At 42.1% G+C, this 12,378-nt stretch overlaps 1 protein-coding gene across 7 annotated transcripts in view; it reads right to left on the reverse strand.

Annotated features, from left to right (window-relative positions):
* ATXN1 (ataxin 1) overlaps positions 1-12,378 on the reverse strand; it is a 440,770-nt gene that overhangs the window by 358,122 nt on the left and 70,270 nt on the right. The gene's annotated exons all lie outside the window — the stretch shown is intronic.

Below are 12,378 nucleotides of genomic sequence, written 5' to 3' on the forward strand. Positions count from 1 at the left end.
CACTTCGACAGTCTACATTAGGAACAATATTGTGCGCCATGCCTTCTATTCAACAAGAAAAGGCTTTCCTGTAATATAGTGACCTTCCTGTTGTTAAGTGGAATGTTTGGTTGTGAGAAACATTAAGGGCAGAGAATAGAGACAAGAAAATGTATGTTCCTTTAGATGAAAAATGTGTAGTAATGACTGAAATATTTCAGTAACAATGACTTTTATTCAGGAAACGAAAGAAGGTGGGCAGTCACAGTGAGCACAAAGATAAGCTAAGCATGCTTGGTGGCCAGTGGTGTGTACTCTACACAGCTATCACAGGCTGAAAGTTCCATCAGTGTGTCTCAGGAGGCTTGTATGTTCCCCTGGAAAATAAACTTTGTGAAGCCTGAAGGAATCTACATGGGTACAGGTTCCATCCCATGTATCATGCCATAATGCAGGCTATGCAGTGTAACCTGATTTAGACCCAAATTAATACCCGTTGTAAGCAAACGCGTAAACCCAAAGTAACAGCCAATCACAATCAGCAGAGTTATCTTACTTCTTCCTCAAAGTGTATCTAAAGGCAAAACTTTTTTTCAGGGGCGAGGAGTTAGAACCTCTGTCAGCTTTAATTTCTATAGGGAGATTCACTTCCTCAATTGTCCTGGTGGGCACTGACACTGGGTCTAAAAGTGAAGGAACTTCCAACAGTTTGAGCTGTCTCCAGAACATGAAAATATGAAAATCTTCCAACGTGGATACCTGTCCCAGTGACAGTTGGAAGGGATTTGTCAGTAATGCCAACAATTCGACGCATGCACGGAAGCATTGAACGTCATTTTCTCGGCTCGTCGTAGTGTTGTACGTCACCGCATTCTTGACGGTCATAATTTCAGCAAACTTTTGCGTGACCGTGTGTATGCAGGCAAACTTGAGCGGAATCCCGTCGGAAATTCCAGGCCAGTTGTCTTTTCCTGTTTTTTTGCAGCCAGCCCCTGTTGATGTTGTGTGGCACATGGGCATCATCAGGGGGCCAGCTACATACATCATCAGCACTAGGGTCATCGGTTGGAATACCAACCATGACACTACCTGCTTCGAGTTTGCATGTTCTCCCTGTGCCTGTGTGGGTTTCCTCCGGGTCCTCTGGTTTCCTCCCACACTCCAAAGACATGACATGCTGGTAGTTTAATTGGATCCTATCTAAATTGGCCCTACTATGTGTATGAATGTGAGTTAGGGACCCTAGAGTGTAAGCTCCATGAGGGCAGGGACTGGTGTGGATGTACAATATATATGTAAAGCACTGTGTAAATTGATGATGCTGTATAAATGCCTGTAATGAATAAATAAGAGACAACAAGCACCTAACGAAGGCGAGAGAAGATGGCAGCAGTAGAGCAGTTGATCCTTTTTGAACACTATTGGATTCCCTGGATTTGAATGTTTTCTTGTGGATAACCTGACAAAAAAAGGTGAGGGCAAAAAAATGGTTGTGGTAGTGGCTGGGGGGGAATTCCTCTTTAGGCTTCATGTACACTTGAACTACTTTGACTGCCGGCTGGCGGAAAATGAAAAGAGTGATTTTACCCGTTTTGCAGGCGGCAGTCAAAACTTTCCTATCCTGAATGTGATTATTCCACGTTCAGGAGAAGGAGGTTAAGGGAGGTTGAAGCTTGTGCATGGACACATAGGCTTTTATGGATTTAAGTTTAGGATCCGCCTGCACCATGGTATTCTGAATTCTTCCCATGGTCCAGAATCGCTGCAAAACGTGGGACACGCTTGCGATCCCTATTACTTTTAAGGGCACCCAAATCGCAGCAAGATTTTGCCGCGATTGTCACCTGGCGAATCGCGGTAAAATCTCGCACACAGAATCGCGGGACGCCTGTTGCCAAAAAGAAGGTCCTGACTGTGATAAGAATGGAGATGACACAAAGTTATATAAAAAAGACTGCTATCCCTACAAGATCAATTCACTAAAAGATAAAGACCACATGAAGTTTTGGAGTAAAATAACTAATGCTGTATTTATTTTTAAAGTAGTCAATTCAGTAAAAAACATGCGTAAATACATGCAATGATTTTTATTTCAGTATTTTACATGTTATTTGACTCCTAATGTTATCGTAAACTGGACCTCTGGCTACAGCGGTAAGTAAAACATTTAGCAGCAGTATTACTACCAATGCTAACATTGGACAGCTCCTGCTGAGGGCTACTGGTTGTCAGGGAGTCAGGATCCGCTGGCATCCTAAAAACCTAACAATACCATCTAGCTCATTCGGCCCTTTGTTTAAAGCGGTTGTAAGGCTTCATGTTTTTTCACCTTAATGCATCCTATGCAGTAGCCTCCCTGATGGTATTCCCGAGTGTGGCTCTGGGTTAAATTTCAGTACCATTAACGGTAACCCCGAGCCACACTCGGGATTGCATTGCAGGATCCTGGAAAAGGTTACTTACCTTGTCCCCAGGATCCTGCGATGTCCCCCCCACTGTGTCCGTGGGCTGTGTCCTCCACCCCGATGTCCTGTGTGCCGGGTTCCGTTCCCTGCGAGCGTCGTGACACACGGGGGCGGAGCCTGGCGGCAAATTAAAAAAAGTGAAAATTCATAACACATACGGTACACTGTAATGTTACAGATATCATTACTGTATGAAATTATTTCACATCCCTTTTGTCCCCAGTGCTTTGTCCAATGCCCTGCATGCAGTTTTATATGATATATATACTGTTCTTTCTGCTTGGAAACTGGAGATTGTCCATAGCAACCACAAAGTGTCCCTTTACATCTAAAGTGGTTTTAGACCAGCTAGAAAACAGCGATAGTAAATTAGAACACTTGCAGAATTGAACAATAGTGAATCTTGGGGAAATGTATTTTATTATTATTTTTTATAATTATTTATATTTATTTATTATATTATAATTTATGATTTTGTGTTTCAAACTTCATCATACCCGGGATATCTACTATGCTCTTGGTGGACAGATATAAGTGTGTTATTGCTAAGAATTACCGGCCTACAATATAAAACACCAAACTTCTATGCAAAATAATTGTACCGCTTTGAGACGCAAAAATCTGAAATAATTATACCGCCAGGGAGGTTAAGGTGAAAAAACACCTTGCACTCTCCGGCCCCCATTTTACTTACCTGAGCCCCGCATCTCCGTGGGCGCGATCCCGCGTCCTTCTCTCCATGGCTGATCGGCTCCTCATTGGATAGATTGATAGCAGCGCAGCCATTGGCTCCCGCTACTGTCAATCAAATCCAGTGACGTGGCCTCCGGGGGGCGGGGCCGGGTCATACACTCGGCGGCTATGCACGCTGAGTGTATGACACTGGAGCATGCCCGCAAGGTAACCCCCTTGGGAAAGAGCTTCCTAGAGGGGGTTATCTATTGCGGGGGGGGAGCCGAGAAAGCTGCTGTGGGACCCCAGAAGAGGATGTTCGGGGCCACTCTGTGCAAAACGAACTGCACAGTAAGTATGATATGTTTGTTATTTTAAAAAAATAAAAACTGAACCTTTAGTGTCCCTTTATTGACCAAATATGGTCATGTCCATATTTTGCCAATGTTGTCAGTCAGGAAACCCCACCCATTTGTTTACTTTAGCGGCATGGATCTGGAGATGTCACTCAGTGTGAGGGAAGCAATGAGATCGGACGTGTCGGAGGTTGTTGTTTTATTTTTCTTTCAGCATTTCAGCAGGTGTTGTTTATCGCAAATGATGTGGATTGTGGGACATATTTTTTTAGTAAAGTTCTGTTAAAAACTACTTTTATTGTATGTGATATTTGGCTGCTACAGGTTATGTGACAGAAATATAACATGCGCTATGGCTTATTGAGTAGAGCACCATATAACATGTATTTGTCAGGTTCCAGATCTGAACCTGGGAACTCTGCTGTATTTGGCTGTAGCACTTCTGGCTATGCCTCCTAAGATGCTGGACAGCACCCTGCCTGATCCCTTGGACAAACTTGCATTGTATCTTGTTTGTAGGGGAACCTTGAACTCCTTGATTCTTTCATAACTTCCTTAAAGTGATTGTAAACCTTCTTTTTATAGGTTTTTAAATAACAAACATATCATACTTACCTCCACTGTGCAGTTCATTTTGCACAGTGTGGTCCTGAACCTCATCTTCTGGGGTCCCCTGGCGGTGCTCGCAGCTCCTCCTTGCATCTGTAAACCCCCTGGGAGAAGTGCTCTCCCAGGGGGTTAGCTGGCGGGCGCGCTAACGAGTCCAACATTTGCGTTCATAGACAATGAATGCCGGACTCGGCACCCGCGTCATTGGATTTGATTGACAGCAGCGGGAGATAATGGCTGCGTTGTTATCAATCTATCCAATCAAGGAGAACCCCAGGAAGAGAGGTACAGCGCGTCTCCGCTGAGGGAACGAAGGGCACAGGTGAGTAAAACGAGGGGGGCTGGGGGGCCGGTCAGTGTCAGAAGTTTTTTCACCTTAATGCATAGGATGCATTAAGGTGAAAAAACTTGAGGGTTTACAACCCCTTTAAAGCCATGTCTCTGCACTTCCTGTTTGACAGATTATTGTGATCTCTCCAGCCAATACCTGACTTCTTGCATACCTGCTGCTATCCTTATCTTTGCTACCACTCATTATAAATCCTTGGCTTGTTCATTGACTGTGCTTCTCTCTGATCCCATTCAGCTGCTACTCATTGCTGACCTTTTGGCGTGCTCATTGACTTTGCTTCTGCTTCCTTATCTGCTTTAGCCATTACCTGACCCCTGTTTGCTCTTTGCCTGTTGGGCAATCCAGAGGGATGCGACCTGGCATTAGCATGCAATGAAACCCATCTCCACCATCAGGAGCTCTGGTGAAAACCAGCTAGTGCTTAGATCCTGCACCTCAAGTAAGCCCGTGTCATCTGCTAGAGGGATCTGCTTGTATATTTCCAGCTGACTACTTGTGAACCTCTTTACTGCAACAGCCACTGGCCCCTGAGCCTGACCTCAGACCCTGACAATACTGTTCTACTCCAGTTCAATGGGCATTTTGTGCCACTGTGCTCTTGTATCTTCAATGAGTTTGCATGTTCCTCCTGCGCTTGTGGGGTAGATTAATTGGCTCCTGTCTAATTTGGCCCTTGTATGTGTATGTATGCATAGAAGATGAGGAACCTTAGATTGCAAGCTCCATGAGGGCAGTGACTGATGTGAATCTGCAGTATGTAAAGTGTTGCTTAAATTGTCAGCACCATATAAATAAATGAATTTTTGGCAGATGCTATATTCTTTTGCCCACTTTTAACAAAACGCTCACACATCAAAAAGAAAAGATACTATACTGTGTATATATATATATATATATATATATATATATATATATATATATATATATATTTTTTTTTTTTTTTAATTTACATACATAGCAGCTGAGGCTCGGTTCACACTGGGGCGACTTGTCAGGCGACCAAGTCGCCTCCCGTTCTGTGCTATGGAACCGTTCTAATTGGAGCGACGCAAGTCGCTCCGACTTAGAAAAAGGTTCCTGTATTACTTTGGGGGCGACTTGGGGCGACTTGCATAGACTTCTATGCAGAAGTCGTCTCGCAAGTCGCCCCGCAGTCGTTTGCAGGTCGCCTCGCTGAGGCGACCTGCAAGTCGTGCCGCCCATGTGTGAACCGAGCCTAAAGGTTCCCAACTGCATAAAAAAAAGGTTGACAGCTGGTGGTTGAAGAAATCAGTTTTTCAGTGAGCCACACCACCAGCACTATGCAAATACCCAGAGCTATAAACACTTGTTCCATCGCACGGTAGTGAGTGCCTTTTCATAAAGGCACAGCGATGCAAGTCACTGAGTCGTGACTCACAAGAAAGCAGAGTACATGAAGAGTCCTCTAGGAATGTGTAAAACGTGTCTTCTAGCATGGTGATATTTTTATATGTAGGCATAACCAATGCAATGGAGAACTAAAAGCTGATATTGGAAGAGGCATATTGGAAGAGGCACAAAGCGGCTATGCCCGAACAGATTCTATACAGTATTAAATAATGTTGCTGGGACAAAGGCGTATGCTGGGAATGGTGGTGCAGACTGCTGCGGGACCTTAAGGTCTTATAGGGCATACACACGGTCGGACTTTGTTCGGACATTCCGACAACAAAATCCTAGGATTTTTTCCGACGGATGTTGGCTCAAACTTGTCTTGCATACACACGGTCACACAAATGTTGTCGGAAAATCCGATCGTTCTGAACGCGGTGACGTAAAACATGTACGTCGGGACTATAAACGGGGCAGTGGCCAATAGCTTTCATCTCTTTATTTATTCTGAGCATGCGTGGCACTTTGTCCGTCGGATTTGTGTACACACGATCGGAATTTCCGACAACGGATTTTGTTGTCAGAAAATTTTATCTCCTGCTCTCCAACTTTGTGTGTCGGAAAATCCGATGGAAAATGTCCGATGGAGCCCACACACGGTCGGAATTTCCGACAACACGCTCCGATCGGACATTTTCCATCGGAAAATCCGACCGTGTGTACGGGGCATTATTATTTGTGGTTAGGGTTAATTAAAACATTTGGTTAAGCCATGTTTTTACTACCCTCAACCTCCCCTCCAGCTTATATAAGAGCAGTGTGAACAGCAAACTTTGACAAAGCATTTGCAGAGCTTTCATCAAGCTTTGCTGAGGTTTATAAAGTACCATTCAATTCCAGTTTGTAATTGATGAGCATAGATTCTAATGGGAGTGTTGGTTGCCACTTTAAGCAAGCTGCTAGCAGGCTTCAGTAGGCTTTCAACAAGCTTCAAGAAGCGCTGAAGTCTGCTAACAGCTTATTTAAAGTGGCAATCAGCATTCCTTTTAGGTTCTGTGTTCAATATTTACAAACTGGAGCTGAATGGTACTTTAAAAGCTTTAACAAATCTTGCTGAAAACTCTACGAATGCTTTGTCAAAGCTTGCTTCATGCTTATACTGCTCTTATATAAGCTGAAGCCCGTGGAAACAGGCCAAAGTGCAAAGGCAGCGGACAGGGTGTACACGAGCATCATGGCTGCTGCAAAAATTATACCCCCTGTCGTGTTCGTTGGGCAGTACTGCCTACCCAACATGACCCATTTAAGCAACCCTTAACACAACACACAGTGTTTCCACAGTGCATGGATGTGAACCTGGCCTGAGGCAAGATTAGATAAGTTTTAAAACTATTTAAAGTGATTTAAAGGGCTCACTTAATGACCACCCATCTCTTAAACCACTAACAAACACAAACAGACAGTAAGCAGACATTTTTTTCACACAGATAGATGTAAAACACTGCAAATCCATGAGGATAGGAATGTCGGGGACTATTCTAAAAGGATATTTAAAATATTTGAGACTTTTTGTTCTAAATTACACAAAGACGCCTTATCCGGAAAGCCCAACGACCCAGGCATTTTGGAGAATACATATATCAAACTGAACTCTGTTCATTCAAGATATTAATTATAAGATTTAGCTTTTATCTCAGTGTATGTTATTACATTTTCAAGAGAGTCCATCCTCAAGTCACTCAATCTAATTTTACATATTAGCTTGTTAGGAATTTCAGCATTTCCTACAGAAGTCTTTCTTCTTACTCCCACTCTCATTGAAAAGAAATGTCTTTGCTCTCAGTACAGACAATGCCCTGCCTCTCAGAAAGTGTCATGGCAAATCCCAATTAGGCTTAAAACACATTAAATCCTCCATTAGCACTTTACATCACAGCTCCGATCATCTGTTTCTACTGAATGTAGTAGTACATTGATATTAAATATAAAGTCGAATACATAAAGCAATAATAATACTTGTTTTTAGGGGGCGTAACTACAGTTCATAGGACCCCATGGCATAATGTTGATAGGGCACCCTAGCGACCTTCCTTTATGTTGATCTTAACATAAAGAATATCTAAATCAGGGACATGCAGCAGGAGAGCTGTCAGCATAGACAGTACAATACTACAGACTAGTTCTGTGGACAGAAATTATCTGGGAAGAGGGGGCATCGTAACATGGAATTAGCTTTTAACCTTCTTTTTCCTGTCTATGGAATATAACATGTACAGCACACTGCAAAGAAGAGGTGGTGTGTGGAATATATAACGTACAGCATGGGTAAGCGTGGAATATTAAATTTACAGCACAGCGTGGAAAATGTGACATTTTGAAATAGGGAACGTATGTGTGAAGCAGTGAAGAAAAAGGACTGCACAGCACAGCGTGGGAAATATAACATGTACAACATGGAGCATATGATTGCGAAATAGGAAATGTACAGCATAGTATATGGAATGAAACAATGTGGAATAGGGAATGCACAGAATGGAATACAGAACGAGGCAATGTAGAATAGGGAATGCACAGCATGGAATGAGGCAATGTAGAATAGGAAATGTACAGCATGGAATATGGAATGAAGCAGTGTGGAATAGTGAATGTACAGCATGGCATACAGAATGAGGCGGTGTGGAATAGGGAATGTACAGAATAGCATATAGAATGATGCAGTGTGAAATAGGGTATGTACATATGGAATAAGCTGGTTTGGAATAGGGAATGTAGTGAATGGAATACGGAATGAGGCAAGGTGGAACAGGGAACGTACAGCATAAAATATGAAACGAGGTGCTGTGGAATAGAGAACATACAGCATGGAATATGGAATGAGGCAATGTAGAATAGGGAATGTACAGCATGGCATACGGAATGAGGTGATGTGGAATAGGGAAAGTACAGCATGAAATACGGAATGAAGTGGTGTGGAATAGAGAACGTACAGCATGGAATATGAAATTAGGGTATGTAGATTAGGGAATATACAGCATTGCATATGGAATGAAGTGGGGTGGAATAGGGAACGTACAGCATTGAATATGGAATGAGGGGATGTAGAATACGGAGCAAAGCATTGTGCTATAAGGAACATACAGCATGGCACTTGATGTAAGGCAGTATGGAATAATAAATGTGGCATATAAAAAGAATGGCATACAGAATGAAGGGTTGTGGAATGTACAGTATAACATATGGACTGGGGAGTTGGAAAATGTCCCTATAAAATAATACCAGCAGAGTACCAGCAGAGTCATTTTATTACTTCAAAATGACTTGCTGCTGCTCAGTACCCTACTCCTGTCTATCTCTCCGATGCTGCCTACAGGCCAAATGCAAACAAATGACCCTTGGCCCCATGCAGACCTCCATCAGCATGACACAAACATGCTGTAGCAGCTTAACCACTTCCATACAGGGCATTTTCACCCCCTTCCTGCCCAAGCCAATTTTCAGCTTTCAGCACTGTCACACTTTGAATAACAATTGCGCAGTCATACAACACTGTACCCAAATGAAATTTTTATCATTCTTTCCCCACTAATAGAGCTTTCTTTTGGTGGTATTTGATCACCGCTGCGGTTTTTATTTCTTGCGCTATAAACAAAACAAGAGTGACAAGTTTGAAAAAACACAATATTTTTTACTTTTTGCTATAATAAATATCCACATTTTTTTTAAACAAATTTTTTCCTCAGTTTAGGCCGATATATATACTTCTACATATTTTTGGTAAAAAATATCGCAATAATCGTATATTTATTGGTTTGCGCAAAAGTTATAGCGTCTACAAAATAAGGGGATAGATTTGTAGCATTTTTATTATTATTTTTTTTTTTTTTACTAGTAATGGCGGCGATCTGTGATTTTTATCGTGACTGCGATATTGCGTTGGACACATCGGACAATTTTGACACATTTTTGGGACCATTCACATTTATACAGCGATCCATGCTATAAAATGGCATTGATTACTGTATAAATGTGACTGGCAATGAAGGAGTTAACCAGGAGGGGGCGCTGTAGGGTTAAATGTGTTCCTAAGGAGTGATTCTAACTGTGGGGGGAGGGGATTCACAAGGGGAGGAGACCGAACACACCATCGGTCTCCTCCCATCTGACAGGACGTGGATCTGTGTGTTTACACACACAGATCCACGGTCCTGCTCGGTTACCGGGCAATCACGGATGCCCGGCGGACATCGCGGCCGCCAGGCAGCGCACCGGGACCCGAGTGATGCGGCACGTGCGGGGTCCTGGAAGGCAGCGGCGTCATATGACGGCGGCCCAGGATAACAGCTGCACCGTCCCGCCGTCATATGATGGTGGGTGGGCAGCAAGTGGTTAAAGTGGGGTACACAGTTTAAGAAAATCGGGCGGACGATTTTCCGCGTTGTTTTACAGCAGATCACGATGAACAAAAATTCTCGTACGACAAAGGCTTTTTTTTTTGTTGTTTATTGTTTCTGATAATGCGCAGTCTTTTTTTTTTGATTTTTCTGGTATGAAAATGATACAAATTAAACGAAAATCATTCATTCTATTCCTGTACGAGAAAAATGTTGGAGTTTGTCCCTTCGGCAATTTTTGTACGAAAATTCGGAATCAGCTGTCGAAAGTTGTGTACACATTATACGAAAATCGTACGAAAATTCTTTGAACTAAAAATGTTCGCCTGATTTTCTTATAGTGTACGAGCCTTTACTGAATGCCACTGTCACTTTTAAACACAGCGTGGGGCAGAGGAAGTCTCCTACTACTTGTGTACTCTGTTGTGCTTTGCATTAGATGATGTCAGAGGCTGGTGGAGGAAGTGGTTAGTGGGAGGCTTTCTCTGCTCCCACTGTGTTTACAAGTGACAGCGGCAAATGGGTATATGGTGACAGCTCACTGTACCTAGTTTAACTACAGAGACACCTACTGCTTCTGACGAGGCTCCATAGCATATTTGTGGGCTGCTATGATGGTGATTGTGCCACTGCTGTTTTACACCAAACCAGTGCCAGACTAAACAAAAGTCTTAATTTGTGACCAGTTTAATATCGGCATAATCACCTTAATAAGACTCAATGGCTTACAAAGTTGTGCCAAATTTTTTATTTGTTGTCATTGCTGTCATTTGAGGAACCCAGAAAGCTCATTGACTACAAGCCTGACGAGGGCTGCACGCCCCCATGGAAAATGTACAGTAGCTACCAAATAATGTCTTTAGATACACCAACTCTTCTGGAAAATGTCAAAAAAAAAATTTACCTAATATAGGAAATCTAGTGAGCACAGAATGTTCTTTCCATTGTTATTAGCCAGTTCTAATATATTTATAAAGAGCAAATATATTGTCTTTACAGTAGAAGTGGATGTCTAACCAAAGAGTAACAAAGGCTTAGGTCAATATTTACTGCAGTGTCTCCATTGGGAAGCCAACACCTTCCTACTCCGGTGATTGATGTTACCCGAGAGGAAATGAGGGGAAATTAAAACAGGCAGCTATAAAAGTTTTTTTAAGTAGAGTGGGGACTAGTAAAAATCTCTTTGTAAGTCTGTAACCTTTTGAAGAGATTTTTCTTCATTTCCTGTCGCCAGCTACTAGTGACATTGGGGCAGAGATTAGGTTAAAATCTCTTCAACAGGGCCACAGACAACAATAAAAAACTGACAAAGGTTCGACCCCTTTTCCTTAAAAAATAAAATAAAACGTCTACTTTAAAGCTGACCATACACTGGTCAATATTCCCTGTTGGACCAGATGAATTTCGATCAGTGTGTGGGCTACTCCACTCAATAGGAGCCTATTGTTTAATTGACTTCTGTCAAAGGGACACATTGGAAAGTTTTCTGTCAATCAGCAACTGCATTATACTCTGACAGTGGTGGATGTTGCTGTCAGAATACAATATAATGGCAGGGGAATTTCTACAACAACCTAGTTTGTGTGGATGGAGTAATCGATTTTTTTTTTTGTTCAGCCCACTGAATAAAAAAAATTACCGTGTATGGCCAGCTTACAGGCTAAGTTCACCTTTACATAAAAAATAATAAATGCACATATTTTTGTAGGTACAAAAATGTGTATTTATTATGTTTTGAAACAGGAGCCTGGAAAGTATTGCACCCACAATTAGCAGATCGTAGGTGCAATGTCCAACACACACTAGCTACTGCCTCTGTACAGGCTGGCTTTTTCAGAGCTGTAGGCAATGTGAATGAACTACAGGCTTGTCGATCAGCATGCCTGCAGTTCATTCTAATTACAAGTACGTCTCCACGGGTGTAAGACAGTACTTGTAGTTTATTGTGAAAAAATATTATAAGTAGGGGATTGGCGCTGTCCAACTATGATGATAATTATGAATGAAATTTATAAGTGAAAAAAGTGTTTCCTCAACATATATATACCAAATATTCGTGTCAAAAAAAAAAATTTTAATATTATTGTGCATATAACAAAATGTATACAGAGACTGAAGTGTATCAAGCTTACATAATCCACCTATACAGTAAACTACGATAAAGTGCAGCGTGCTCCTAAAAGTGCGTGCAAAAAAAAATT

The sequence above is a fragment of the Aquarana catesbeiana genome, linkage group LG05 (assembly GCF_042186555.1).
Source record: "Aquarana catesbeiana isolate 2022-GZ linkage group LG05, ASM4218655v1, whole genome shotgun sequence".
NCBI lineage: Eukaryota > Metazoa > Chordata > Amphibia > Anura > Ranidae > Aquarana > Aquarana catesbeiana.